This window comes from Pogonomyrmex barbatus, unplaced genomic scaffold (genome assembly GCF_055798465.1).
Source record: "Pogonomyrmex barbatus isolate J1 unplaced genomic scaffold, ASM5579846v1 scaffold4, whole genome shotgun sequence".
Classification (NCBI taxonomy): domain Eukaryota; kingdom Metazoa; phylum Arthropoda; class Insecta; order Hymenoptera; family Formicidae; genus Pogonomyrmex; species Pogonomyrmex barbatus.
The window spans coordinates 62,501-75,470 of NW_028297138.1; positions in this window are offsets into that span (position 1 = coordinate 62,501).

A 12,970-nucleotide genomic window follows, 5' to 3' on the forward strand; every position below is an offset into this window, starting at 1 on the left:
AGGTGTCACGTCGTGCGTGTAAACCGCGCCTTAAATTTTGCATTATAATAAAACACATAGCAAGTATTATAATATAACTATCTTTATTTTTAATTTCTATATTTTAGATAAATAAGTATTAATTATAAAATGCGCCGTATATTAGAAAAGCGCAAGACTCTTCTCCAGAAGGACTATAAATTCCCCTTCCATGATATTACAGGAGACCCCTCTATTGACAGCATGGCCCCCACTTCCAGGCGCTGCAGCGCAAGCGCAACCGCCCCACCAAAAACCGTCGCCGCACGCCGAGCCGCCGAATCAAAGGAGCTCAGTGCATGATCAGCACGGAGCAGTTCTGGGTGAAGATCTTAGGACTTCACTTTGCGTCTCAGGATGGACTCAATCCAGCCTCGGGAACCCCGCATCCTATCTTAGGTTAAGTGCGCGAGACGTAAAATTTACAGTACGTTTGTTCTTAATTCTTCAAATAATACTACGACGATTATTTTGTTCCTTAAATCCGAAAGTAAGGATTATTTTTCTTTATCAATCACATCTTGAGTTAAGATTCTTTGTCAATTTATCACAGAAAAGTATAGCTACAATCATTATTCATATACTGCTATTATTACACTACCTACTATAATTACACACTTAATATAAAGTAATATTAATAGCGTATACTCTATTCTATCTAAAGAGTCCATTGTATCGAGCAAACGAGGATTTTCCTTGTATAATTATATTCATACAGTTCTATTATTTTATTAAAGTTAAAATGGAAGTGTCTGTGTTAACAAGCGTACCTTCCCTACTCATCCTTGTGTTACGTCCGGGGGACTTCACGAATTCTTCTCTTTCGGGAAGGAAAAATTTAACGGCTGCTAGTCCATAAACGGAGCACTTCGAACGATCAAACAAAAAATAACCCGATCAATCAAAAAAACTCTAAATAAACAATCTTTCTCCCGAGATATGTCTCATTATCAAAAAAAAACACTTGGTAAACCGGCTCGTCGGCGTCAACAGGTTTATGACTCACCAATAAAAATTAATATTTACGAAAGCAAATCCCTAACGGATAGGAAACGCGTTGGATCGTTCGGGGATGACACTTCCCACATTGGTGGGGAAACACAAAAAGCACCAGTCAAGAAGAACTGATTAGTGGCCGTTGGCTGGCACACCAATGAGCGATTGAAGAGTGTGAACTAGCGGGAGAATTTTTATTAATAATTCTATCTATCTAAAAACTAATTATATCATTCGCTGGGAAATCTGGAAAAGGAAACACGACCACAATTCACAGAACACCGCTCCCCTCCTTCCTCTATATTCACAATTTTCCTAAACTATCATTTGACAAGCCAATACGGAAATCCATCACGCCCTCAGATATTCCCACTCCTTCGGAACCCTTTAAAAACCGCGACTCGGAGCGGATCGACCTCTTCTTCCTGCTACATTCGTGGTCGACACCGAAATTATTACAGTTAGAATCTGTGCGCGACTTTATTATTTTCGAACAATTCAACGATCCAGCCTGGGCAATTGCATTCCTCGACCATCGCCGCCGGCCGCTACAACAAAAGTAAGTCCAAGCTTATCATTTTTTCCCCGCGGTAACTGGCAGTTTGGTTCGCGACCTCTTATTTACTTATTTCTCTCAATTTATTTATCTTAAAAACACCCCAACATTCCAAATTGGCAAGCCGCCGATTAACTCGGTGAAGCTGCCTTCCCTGACTTCACAATATTCATTTCCACAACCTTCTAACCGGGCAAGCCGCCGATTAACTCGGTGAAGCTGCCTCCTCCAATTCCGCAACATTCCAACCGGGCAAGCCGCCGATTGATTCGGTGAAGCTGCCTTATTTCGATTCCTCAATTTCTCTCTTATCTGACTCTCATTCATATAGTGAACCAAACAAATGCCATTCGGAACGGACGAACGAAACGGGCATTGCGACACCGTCGCGAGAAGGCAAATAAGCGAATTCGTCGCGAAACCTGCCACGCCGAAGAACTCGCGGAACGCTTAATAGAAGTAGAGCTGGGACTAGCCAACATCTCGCTGCATCAATACGCCTCCGCCCTCCGCTCCGCGGCCGAATTCGAGAACCAGTGTACTTCGGAAAATTTCGACGTGGAGAAGTTTTTTCACCTCGTCCGTCAATTTCCTCGCTCTCCCGCCCATCCACCTCCTGGCACCTTCTTCATCCCAAGAAAATTTAAACCTGACAAACAATTCTGGGACCAAATCTCCAGACATGCAATAACCGATACCGTCCCTATGTATATTTCTCGTGATCCTCTTCCCTACCTCGTCCCAATCAAGGCATTCCGCACCGCGCACCCTAATCCTCCTCCACACCTGCAACCCGATCCCATAGACATATTCGCGATCACCAACTTTTTACCCCAACTAGAGCAATTGGGTATATAAGTCCAGATTTTCCTTGCCCGCGATTATTTTTTTTTTATATTTTTTATGTATAAGACTTCTCTTTGTTACCAATACTTCAACCTTTTTATGTACACGAACAGAAAATTGTAGCTCACTTTTATTATTTTTTATTAAATTAATTGATCAAAATTTGGTAGTAAACATTTTTTTTCTCTCCTAAACTTGACCCCGCGCCGTTCCCGGCTCCCTGAGGATCGCACTAGGTCCATCCCTGGTCAAAGAGATTCGGTTCTCTGACCTAAAACGGACCGCCGAATAGCGCGGGCGCAGGCAAGGGTAATAACGTCGCCGACGCTGACCCGATCCCTGCCCCCCTTAACGCGCGTTCGACTCGTGGATCGGCATCACGACGTTCCGCGAGAAAAGGAGAGGTTCCGTGCGTCCACCCGAGTTCTCCTCCTCCTGACGAGAGATATTATCTTTCGTCCAGCACACGGACGTAACACTTGCGAAACGTAATCGATTGAGTTCACGAGGTCAAAGATTCTTAACGCGAATTAAAATCAAAGTGTTTTTGTCAATTAATCATTCGTTTTTTATTGATCTACTGATAGGCACCGCTATCCGCTTGATGGGGCGGCCCCTCGACGTCGGAACTAAACCGAACTGTTGTTCGCTTTCGATATTACAAAATTCCTTTGCACTTAACTTCAAATATAGAGATTGTGCCTTGTACGGGCCTCTGATCGTCCGGCGTCCAAAGCGCCCGCGAGACGCAATATCTGTAGCAACGTATCTTATCTTATCCTGAATGTGTCACGGCATTCCAATGCAACGTGTCGTATCACGTATAACATATAGAACGAGTGAAAATAAAATTATTATAAGGTCTCTTATAAAAGAATCTTACTGCGATGACAAAGCGAAGGCATAGAGCCGAACAATTTCAAAACTTAAAAGCATTCTTTCAAAGACTGCACGAACATTCCCTAAACATTTGCAAGACTTACTCGGTGTCTATGACGAAATATACAAAAACTATTTCAAAGGAAGTGTGTGGTTACCCGCCTATCCCATGGAGGTTACGATCAATTGAGTTCCGTATTCCGAGATTGCCGTCACTAAATATTTCGGACCGATCCCAGGAAGCCTGTTTATCATCAGACCCGAGCTGAGATGTTGTACAAGTACTAAAAGTAGGAAAGACCTTATTTATTAACACGCTCAAATGGATAAATTGCCTATTGTCACGTCTGTCGCGTCAGAATAAATGAATTAATTAATAATTTTATTTCCTACGGTAAAGATATTATCCTTTTCAATTTTACAATGATAAATCTTTATAACATGAAGCAAAGAACGTGGTACATCCCAAGGCTACCGCGAGCCCCACCATGGCGATCCTTTAGCCTCCCACGCGAGCGCCGCACTCCCATCACCAATGTCTCCCACATCGAGCGCGCACCTCATCATTAGCGTCGCCGCAGTTTCGAGCCGCCGAATCGAAGCACTTCAGTGCATGGCCGATTGTGTGCACTTCATCTCGCGAATCCGACTGGAGAGGACCTCCAGTCCATGAACTCCCTCTTTTAATTCGATTCCAATTCTAGTATTAAGAAAGTTCAATTCTAATTCTAATATTGGATAAATAAGAAGGGAGGATCATGGCGGGGTCCAACCACGAACCAGTCGTGAAAACTCGTAATTATTGCGAAAAAATACCACCTCAGCCAGGAATTGAACCTGGATCTCCTGCTTACCGAGCAGGCATCTTGCCCTTTCGACTACCGAGGCATGTGATGATATTTATCGCAAACAACGTATTTAGAATAACACGTTAACAATACAATGATACATATATATATATATATATATTACAATATACATATATATATGTATTCTTTCGAATCCCCACGATCGGTACTCCAAAGAGATGATGGTCCTATTCTCTCGATGGATGCAGGTCGGACTGCAGCGGCGACACCCTCCAACGCCATTGGCAAATATACAAATAATCCTCCTGGAGTACGACAGGAGAGATTGCATCAAGCATGGCTCGAGTCCCTGAATAAGAAGGGAGGGTGTGCGTCACGGCGGGGCCCGACCACGAACCAACAGTAGTGAAAACTCGTAATTATTTTGCGAAAAAATACTACCTCAGCCAGGAATCGAGCTAATATAAAAGAAATAACTCGAATCCAATCTCAAATCAATTCCAATTCTTTCGTAGTACTAGTGAATCTAACTCAATTTAAATTCAAGCTCTTATAAATCTAATTTTAAACGTGTTTTACAATTTAATCAATCTTTGTATCAATTAATTTTGTATTTGAATACCTTACAATATATATATAAGTGAAAAGTGATTAGTGTGTGTCAAACACTTAACAAATACAATCCTTCCATCCATTCTAGCGAAACGTACAATCGACAGAGTTCGCGAAGTAGAGTGACCGCGCGTAATTTAATCAAATAATAAGCGACCTGGCAAGCCGTGCTTGCTCTCTTGGCTAGCAACTTGTGCGTCCACCCGCACTCCCCAAGAGAGGTACCGCTTCTCACGCATTTTAATTCGCCAAATTATAAGATATCTGACAAATTGTGCGTCCACCCGCACTACTCCTCACAGAGGGCCACAGGTTCTCATCGCGATAGAAAACTTAATCTTTTATTCATAATTTGTAAGGGAAGCAACATTTCCCTTCATGGTCACTGCCGAATAAACGCAAAAACCGCGCCGGATGTCAGCGTGCGATTCGTCGAACTCTATCTGCGCTGAAATTAAATCTGCGCTCACCGGTGATTTGAGTGAATTGCTCGGGTGCGAAGAAATCTACCAACTAGAATACGAAGGATATTTCGAAAATAGCCTTGTGGGCTCCAAGTCCCCCGAATCCAACAACGTTGCCTTAGGCGCCTCGCATCCTAGTGTGCATCCCGAGACCCGCCAGGCTGGCAATTAAAAGAGAATTAAAAGCCCAAATCCAGGAACCGGGCCAACGAAAGGTAGGTGAATTCCGTTTTCTATTTGTGAATTGCGATATGTGCAAAGGACAATCGGAAGGTCACGTCAAAGGAAACCATATTCGGCCGCCGTCTTTAATCATCAAATAAGTATCTCTTGGTGTGTAGTCGAATTTGGGTATGGTCGGCATAGCTACAAATTCCGCCAACCTCGTATGCCTAAAGTGCAAATCCCGGTATAATCTCAATTGTGATCCACTACAATTCAGAGCTATCTTAAGGCATTACATTAACGTTGGGACTACTCGGGAAAAAAGGCTTTGCAATTTTGCGGAACTGAATTAGCTCTCTGGCGTGAGGTAATCGATTGCGATCTCTGCTCCGAAGCATTTGTGACAATCTTAAAATATTTACGCGAAGAAAATACTTCTTTTTACGAACTGCCAAATCCTATCGTTATTGACGTAGATGCAGAGATAGGACTGCATGATATCGTCTTCTCTAGGAGACTATCGACCTTTCTATACGGACTATACAATCGCAATTTATATCAATAATCCGGTCAAGTTATTCTGCAAAAAACCAACACGCAGCCCAGTGCGAGCAGACTCGCTCCACGCGTAGCACGTCTCGCCTGCGACGTAACAACCGAAACCTATTGGACCGTTTCACCATACGACATTTGTCATTTCAACAGATATGATGTCCTATATGAAGGGACAGCAGTAAAGTTGTCTCCACGAGATAACCAAACAGCACCCGAGATATATATCGTAACTACGGATGACACAACGATTGCATTAGCCCGAACATCAGAAATAAACGTATGTGGATATAAGCCCTACAATACAGAGCACCCCAAGTTATTAATATTTGAAACTCAAAGGGGTAGAACCTTTCAATCTAAAACTCGCATATCTATGGACAATCTCGACATCTTCACATATATGAATTCGAAATTTGTATACGTGGAAAAACACGTTAAAACCCAACTAACGAGGTTGTATTGTAACGTCAGGAGAGCCAACGTAAAAATTTCTTTTCCTTCCCCTTTTCCCACCTGCGCAGAAGCGCCACTATTCAAGCCAAAGTTGGCAACAACCGGCTCTCCTGCCGTTGACATATCACGCGTTGCGCCTTACCGCCAGTGAATATACACTGTAATAAATATAAGTAATAAAATTAAATAATAATAATAAATAAATCATGCTAACAATGAACCTAAATAATTGTAAAATTATTAATACTACGATAAGGCTCGCGTTGCTGTTGCGCATCATCTCCAGTCAGCCGCGCGCTGATTGGCCGACCAACGACCATTATAGATATGTGCGTCTGGCCTAGCTTTATAGGCTATGACCGTCGCGAGCGCCACGTGTTTTGGCGTACCCACGCCATCCGCCATCTTGCGCCACGTGCTTTGGCGTACCCACGCCATCCGCCATCTTGCGCCACGTGCTTTGGCGTACCCACGCCATCCGCCATCTTGCGCCACGTGCTTTGGCGTACCCACGCCATCCGCCATCTTGCGCCACGTGCTTTGGCGTGCCCACGCCATCCGCCATCTTGCGCCACGTGCGTTGGCGTATCCACGCTACCGCCACGTTGCGCAACAGCGCCGCCGCAGGCACGCGTTACAACGCGCGGCCATGCTCGTTCACTCTTGTACGCGCCGTCGAGTAGTACACATCGTGCGAGTGTCAATCCAAATCCAATCCCAATTCCAATTCTAATTTTAAGTCAATTCTATTTCGTCTCAATCTAGTTAAGTTAATTAAGTGATCATTTGTATTCTAAATTTTGTATTGCTCTAAATTTAACCAAGTGTTACGCGAGTGTAATTCGATTCATGAATATTTGAATATAGTAAGTACAGTGTATTCGCCACGTGTCATTCATTGCATCATCCTTCCTATCGCCGCGAGAAATCGGAAGTGTTCGCGAGGCTAAAGAGGCAACGGGCATTAACAACTCAAACCTTATTTTACCGAATAATTAGCAGTTAAAGCGAGAATTCCAATCGTTTCCGGGGGCAAGGTGTTGTGCGTTATCCGCACTTACCACGAAGGAAACATTGGACTTCGAGCACGCGGTAATTCTAATCTTTTAATTAAATACAATATACGCCTGGAGCCTCTGCCGAATGCCTAAAGCACGGAGGAATCGCGCGGGTCGTAACAACGCACTTCGGCGGCTTGAATACGACCTCCACGTGGCCGCGATTTACGATCATAACGCGATCATCGGCGAGGAAGTGAGTTACGACGGCGAGTACGAACTTCTCGTGCACGACCGCCTCTGGAGCGCCTTACCGGCCCCGTCCACCCCCGTAGCAGCTTACCAGGGAAGCAGTTTCGGACCACGCATCTCCCTCGAGGAGTATCTGCGCAGAGCGGACACCGAAAGGTAGGTGAAAATCATACATCAAGTTTTATTCCCGGTTGCTTTCGCGTTCCCATCTTGCATACGTTTCAGTAAAATATAGAGTATAAAGGAATTAGACGTGAATGAATATAAGAGTACTCGCGTTCAAGATTCTTTCGGGTTGCGTCACTCGTTTTGTTCGCGTCGACCGACCGTCGCATAGTTGCATCGCCCGACCGGAAGGGTTTTACGACCGACCCTTTTTTTGCCGCCCTTGCCACTTTCTCCTAAGGCATGTAGGGTTTTGAGCCGGTTTATCGCTACGCACGGAATATTCCAGTTTCGTAATATCATTTTAATATTGAATATTCGCCGCGTAATATTAATTCCCGTTATTTGACGTAATGTGCCCGCCTTGCTTTCTCGAGCCACGAGATTCGCGCACTCACCCGGCCGCCGTATACAGATACCGTAGGAGCACGGTGCGTTGCCTTACCACGTTCGGATATCGACGCGTGGACGACGCTATCGCCGAGTTACTCCCTAATAGTGCCGAATATCTTTGCTTTCGATGTAAGGAAGAAATACCAGAGGGAACTCTTACGTATCGTCTTGAATTGGTCCACGCGTTCCAGTTCGGGTATACTTCCGCCCGGGATCATTGCGATTGCTGCCGCGCTAGTCTTGTAATAGTCCGCGACATTGAGCTCTGCCCTGACTGCACCGAAGTTTTTACTGTGTCTCTAGAAGTGCTCAGGGAATTAGGCAACGCTATAGAGAACATCTGCGGGCGATACTACCTCGACGAGACCAATCCCGCTCCCGACGGCATCCTATCGCGCCGGCTAACCAACTTCTCTGTTGCACTGATCCGCTTACAGTCTAATAATCGCCCAACGTCTGGTTAAACGCAACGTTAGCCGTGTAATTCACTGAAATTTCCTGAGAACTTAATAATTCGCCGCTGACATTATCGGAGGGGTTCCCGCGGATTTGAGCAGTATAATCAGGGTTTCGTACTCCTTAATTCCTTAATTCCTTAATTCTTCCGAACCGCTGTTGGCGATTTGCCGCTCGATCGCTGGCAGCGTCGCCGAGAGGCGAGCGTATTCCCGCCTTGGTCCAGTGCCACGTGGCGATTTGCTTTGGCAATCTCGCCACCGCCTGCGACGTAACACTGGGGTCCGTCGGTAACTGACTAAAGCAGCACACTCCTTACTCCTCGAAGTGCCGTCTGGTGGGGAGTCAGTTGTGGTGGGGCTCCGATTCCCCGGTCGTTTTAACTTATCTATGTGTACAACGCGCGTTTTTCCTGATTTTAACGCAATTCTTATATTATTATTTTTGAAAATCTCTAATATTTTATGCGGGCCAGAATACTGGTCGGACAGTTTATTCTTCCTTGGTTCGTTAAGTAAATATACCTGATCACCTATACAAAAGTTTCTCTGCACCGCTCGCTTGTCGTAATATTTCTTAGATTTTATTTTAGCGTTTATTAAATTACGTCTGGCCATTGCCTGAGCCTCAAAAATTTTATTATATAGTTCCGTTAAGTAACGCGTATAACTTTCGTGTTCGTCGTCATCTGGCGCCGGTTTGCTAGTAGGGGTTCTCGCCAACCTACCATAAACTAACTCATGGGGAGTGAATAATGTCCCCTCGTGTACGCTGGTGTTATATGAGAAGTTTGCTAGCCTAAGATGACAGTCCCAGTCGCTGTGTTTATTCACGAATTGCTTTAAGTATTCCCATAGAACTTGATGGGATCGCTCGATGGAGCCGTTTGATTGCGGTCAATACGCTGTGGTTTTGTAATGTTTTATCTGGAATTTCCGTGCAATATTTCGCATTAGATTATTAAGGAAATGTGTCCCCTGGTCTGTCAGTAGAATTTTCGGGGCGCCATGAATACATATGAACTCGTTCGTAAATGCTTCGGCTACGTCGATTGCCGCGGGATTTCTTAAAGGAACAGCTATTGAATATTTTGTCAACAGATCTTGAATGGTTAAAATATAAGAGTTTCCGGCGGAGGTTGTCGGCAACGGTCCCATGATATCCATAGAAACCTTATCGAACGCCCTATCGGGTGTATCCGTTAGAATCATTTGTTGTCTTGGTTTTATTCGGACTAGTTTCTTTATATGGCATTCCCGACAGTTATTTATTACGTTCTGTATATCTCATTTCATGCCGGGCCAGTGATATCGCGTTTTTAGTCGATTATATGTTTTAGTTATGTCTTTGTGTCCGCCCATTGCGGAGGCGTGGCACTCTTTAATTATCTCGTCGCGGTTTTCGTTATCAGGTATACTGGTTGAGTTGTTACAAATTGTGATTTTCGTTCCTTCGTCCCAGAAAGTATCCCTGAGCATTCTATATATTGTTCGCCATTCTATCGTGCCTACACTACTTTTACAAATCGACAATGTCGCTAAGTCTAATTCTCGAGTTGCGTCAACTAACGAGCCTATTGCAGTTCGGAGGGCTTGCATCTCTGTTAGCGCAGAGATTCCCTTTCCTTGTTCAATTACCATGGCGATTATGTAACGTTTTTTGTCGCGTATTACTTTTACTTTTCCTATCGATAATTCATTCATGGAAGGATATCTGTTACTTTCTTTTAGATCGAGTGCTCCTTTGTCTATGGGGTCACTGGTTTGTGAGACGAATATCGCCAAATTATCTTTTCTCCATGACAATCGTTCGTTTGTTTCATTTAGAAATCGTCTCTTAAGTTCGAAGGGGGTATTAACTCTGTCTATCAGCGGTTCATTTTCAGAGTCGTCGTCGGAGCCTGTCTCGTCATGGTCGTCATTGTCTGAATCTAGTTCCGTGCTCCCTTTATCGCTCAGTGGAATGTCGGCATGTGATCCGTTCGACTCTTGAGAGTTATCTTTGTTTATGTTACTGAAGAGGGATTCGTCTGAATCGTCGTTGAGCGGGGTCGCATGTTTCTGCGGTCGAACTGGGAGAATCGGGTTACGGGAGAGTGCGTCAACGTTGGCATTTATCTTTCCTGCTTTATAGATTACCTCGTATTCATATTCAGTTAATTTAAGACGCCATCGAATCAAACGTGAGGTCGGATCTTTTACCGAATGGAGCCAGGTTAATGGTTTATGATCAGTGACTAATTTAAATTTTTGCCCATATAAGTAAGGGCGGAAATGATTTACGCAGTATACTATTGCCAACAGCTCCTTCTCGATAGTTGAATAATTCTGTTCGGCGGTATTCAGTATTCGCGATGCATAAGCTATGGGTAGATCTTTTCCTATTTCGCCTTGACTGAGTACGTCTCCTACAGCGCTTTTGGAAGCATCGATCGTGACAATGAACGGGCGCGTGAAATCGGGGTATTGTAATAACGGTTCAGTACACAGGGCTGTTTTTAAATAATCAAAAGCGCGTTCCTGCGATTCCAGCCGTTGGAAAGGTGTCTTTCTTCAACAATTGAGTGAGCGGTTTCGCTACCTTAGAAAAGTCAGGAATAAATCGCCTGTAATAGCCAGCACGGCCTAGGAATTGTTTAATGTTTTTAACGTTGGCTGGCCGCGGAAATCTTTCTACCGCCTTTGTTTTCTCGGGGTCAGGACGTACCCCGTCTTTTGTGATTACATGTCCAAGATATGTCACCTCCTTCCGCAAAAATTCACACTTGTCTGGCTGCAATCGCAGTTTCGCAGTCTATTCGCCAACTTATTAAATTTAGCTTCGTGTTCCTTCAGGGAACTAGCATATATTACGATGTCGTCGAGGTAAACAAATAATTCTACTCCTTGGAGTCCGGTCAGCACTTGATCCATAAGCCTTTGGAAAGTTGCGGGAGCGTTTTTTAATCCAAACGGCATTCGTTTGAAGTGATAGTGCCCATAGGGCGTAGAAAAGACTGTTTCCGGTGCGTCGGCTTCGTGCATGGGAATCTGGTGGAAACCGGACGCCAAGTCAAATATACTAAAGTATTTAGCGCTGCCTAATTGGTTTAATATTTCTTCGATGTTAGGCAGGGGGTACGCATCTCCTATAGTTTTTTCATTTAACGCTCTAAAATCGATAACCATCCTCCATTGTTTATTGCCTTTGGAGTCTGGTTTTTTGGGCACTATCCACAAGGAAGAATTGTAAGGAGATTTTGAAGGTGTAATCACGTCGTTCAAAAGTTTATCGACTTATCGCGTAATTTCTTCCTTGTGGATAGGAGGATAGCGATACTGCTTAGTATTTATCAGTTGTTCATCGCGGGTAACTATGCGGTGCGAACATACGTCTGTGTGATCTAAAGAGTCTCCTGGCACTTGGAAAAGATCTACGTTGTTTTTTATTAGGCCTTTGACATGGCTTGCTTCAAATTCGTTTAAATGTTCTAAGCGGAGTAGTTTCTCGATATTGGCAATTCTATCATTGAAATTCGTGACTTCTACTGAATTGATTTGGGAGCGCCGCGCGGTGGGTCTAGCTTCATCTGCGCGTTTGTTAGACAATGCTTCGATGGTTTGTAACTCGATTGTAGGGACCGGCACTTCGCGGTCTGTATTTCCCGTATTAATCGCATGGAGGTAGGCTCTGCCACAACGATTCGTAACAATTGCCTCGCCTATATATATTTCCGGTTCTGTCGCGATGCGAGGGACATAGCCTATTTGCATATCATGATTTAATATGTTTACATAGAAAGCGGCGCGGGATCGCGCTGGGATTACTATCGATTCGTGTTGCGAAAAGGACAAGGGGATATCTTGCCATATTACGACTTTCTTTGCGAAGTCTATCGTGGCGTTATCGCGTAGGAATTCGGATCCTAGAATCCCTTCCTGTTCTATTGGAAAGTCGTTCGGCACAAGATGTAATTTAATTTTGTTTCCGAGAAATGTCGTATTGATTGACCCCAAAGTGGGGATGGTACCTTTTGTTATGCCACTAAGGAACAGCAGGTCATGTTTGATTACTTCTGTCTCATCTCGTACATTACGTTTCTTTAAATTGGGGGCGGCCCCGGTGTCTACTATAAATCTTACGCGGGGTAACAACCCGTTGATAGATACGCTTACTGTTGGCGCGTGACTGAATTCGTTAGGGTTTAAAGTAGCTATTCTGACTTTTGATTGTTCGCGTTTGTTATATTTTCCGTCGGATTTATTAAGTTTATTTGACGCGTTGGTCGGCTGATCCGCCCTCGCCGCGTCCTGTCTGCGGGGCGAATCGTTCGCGTTTCCCGACTGGCGCTCGTTATAATATTGCCTTTTTCTA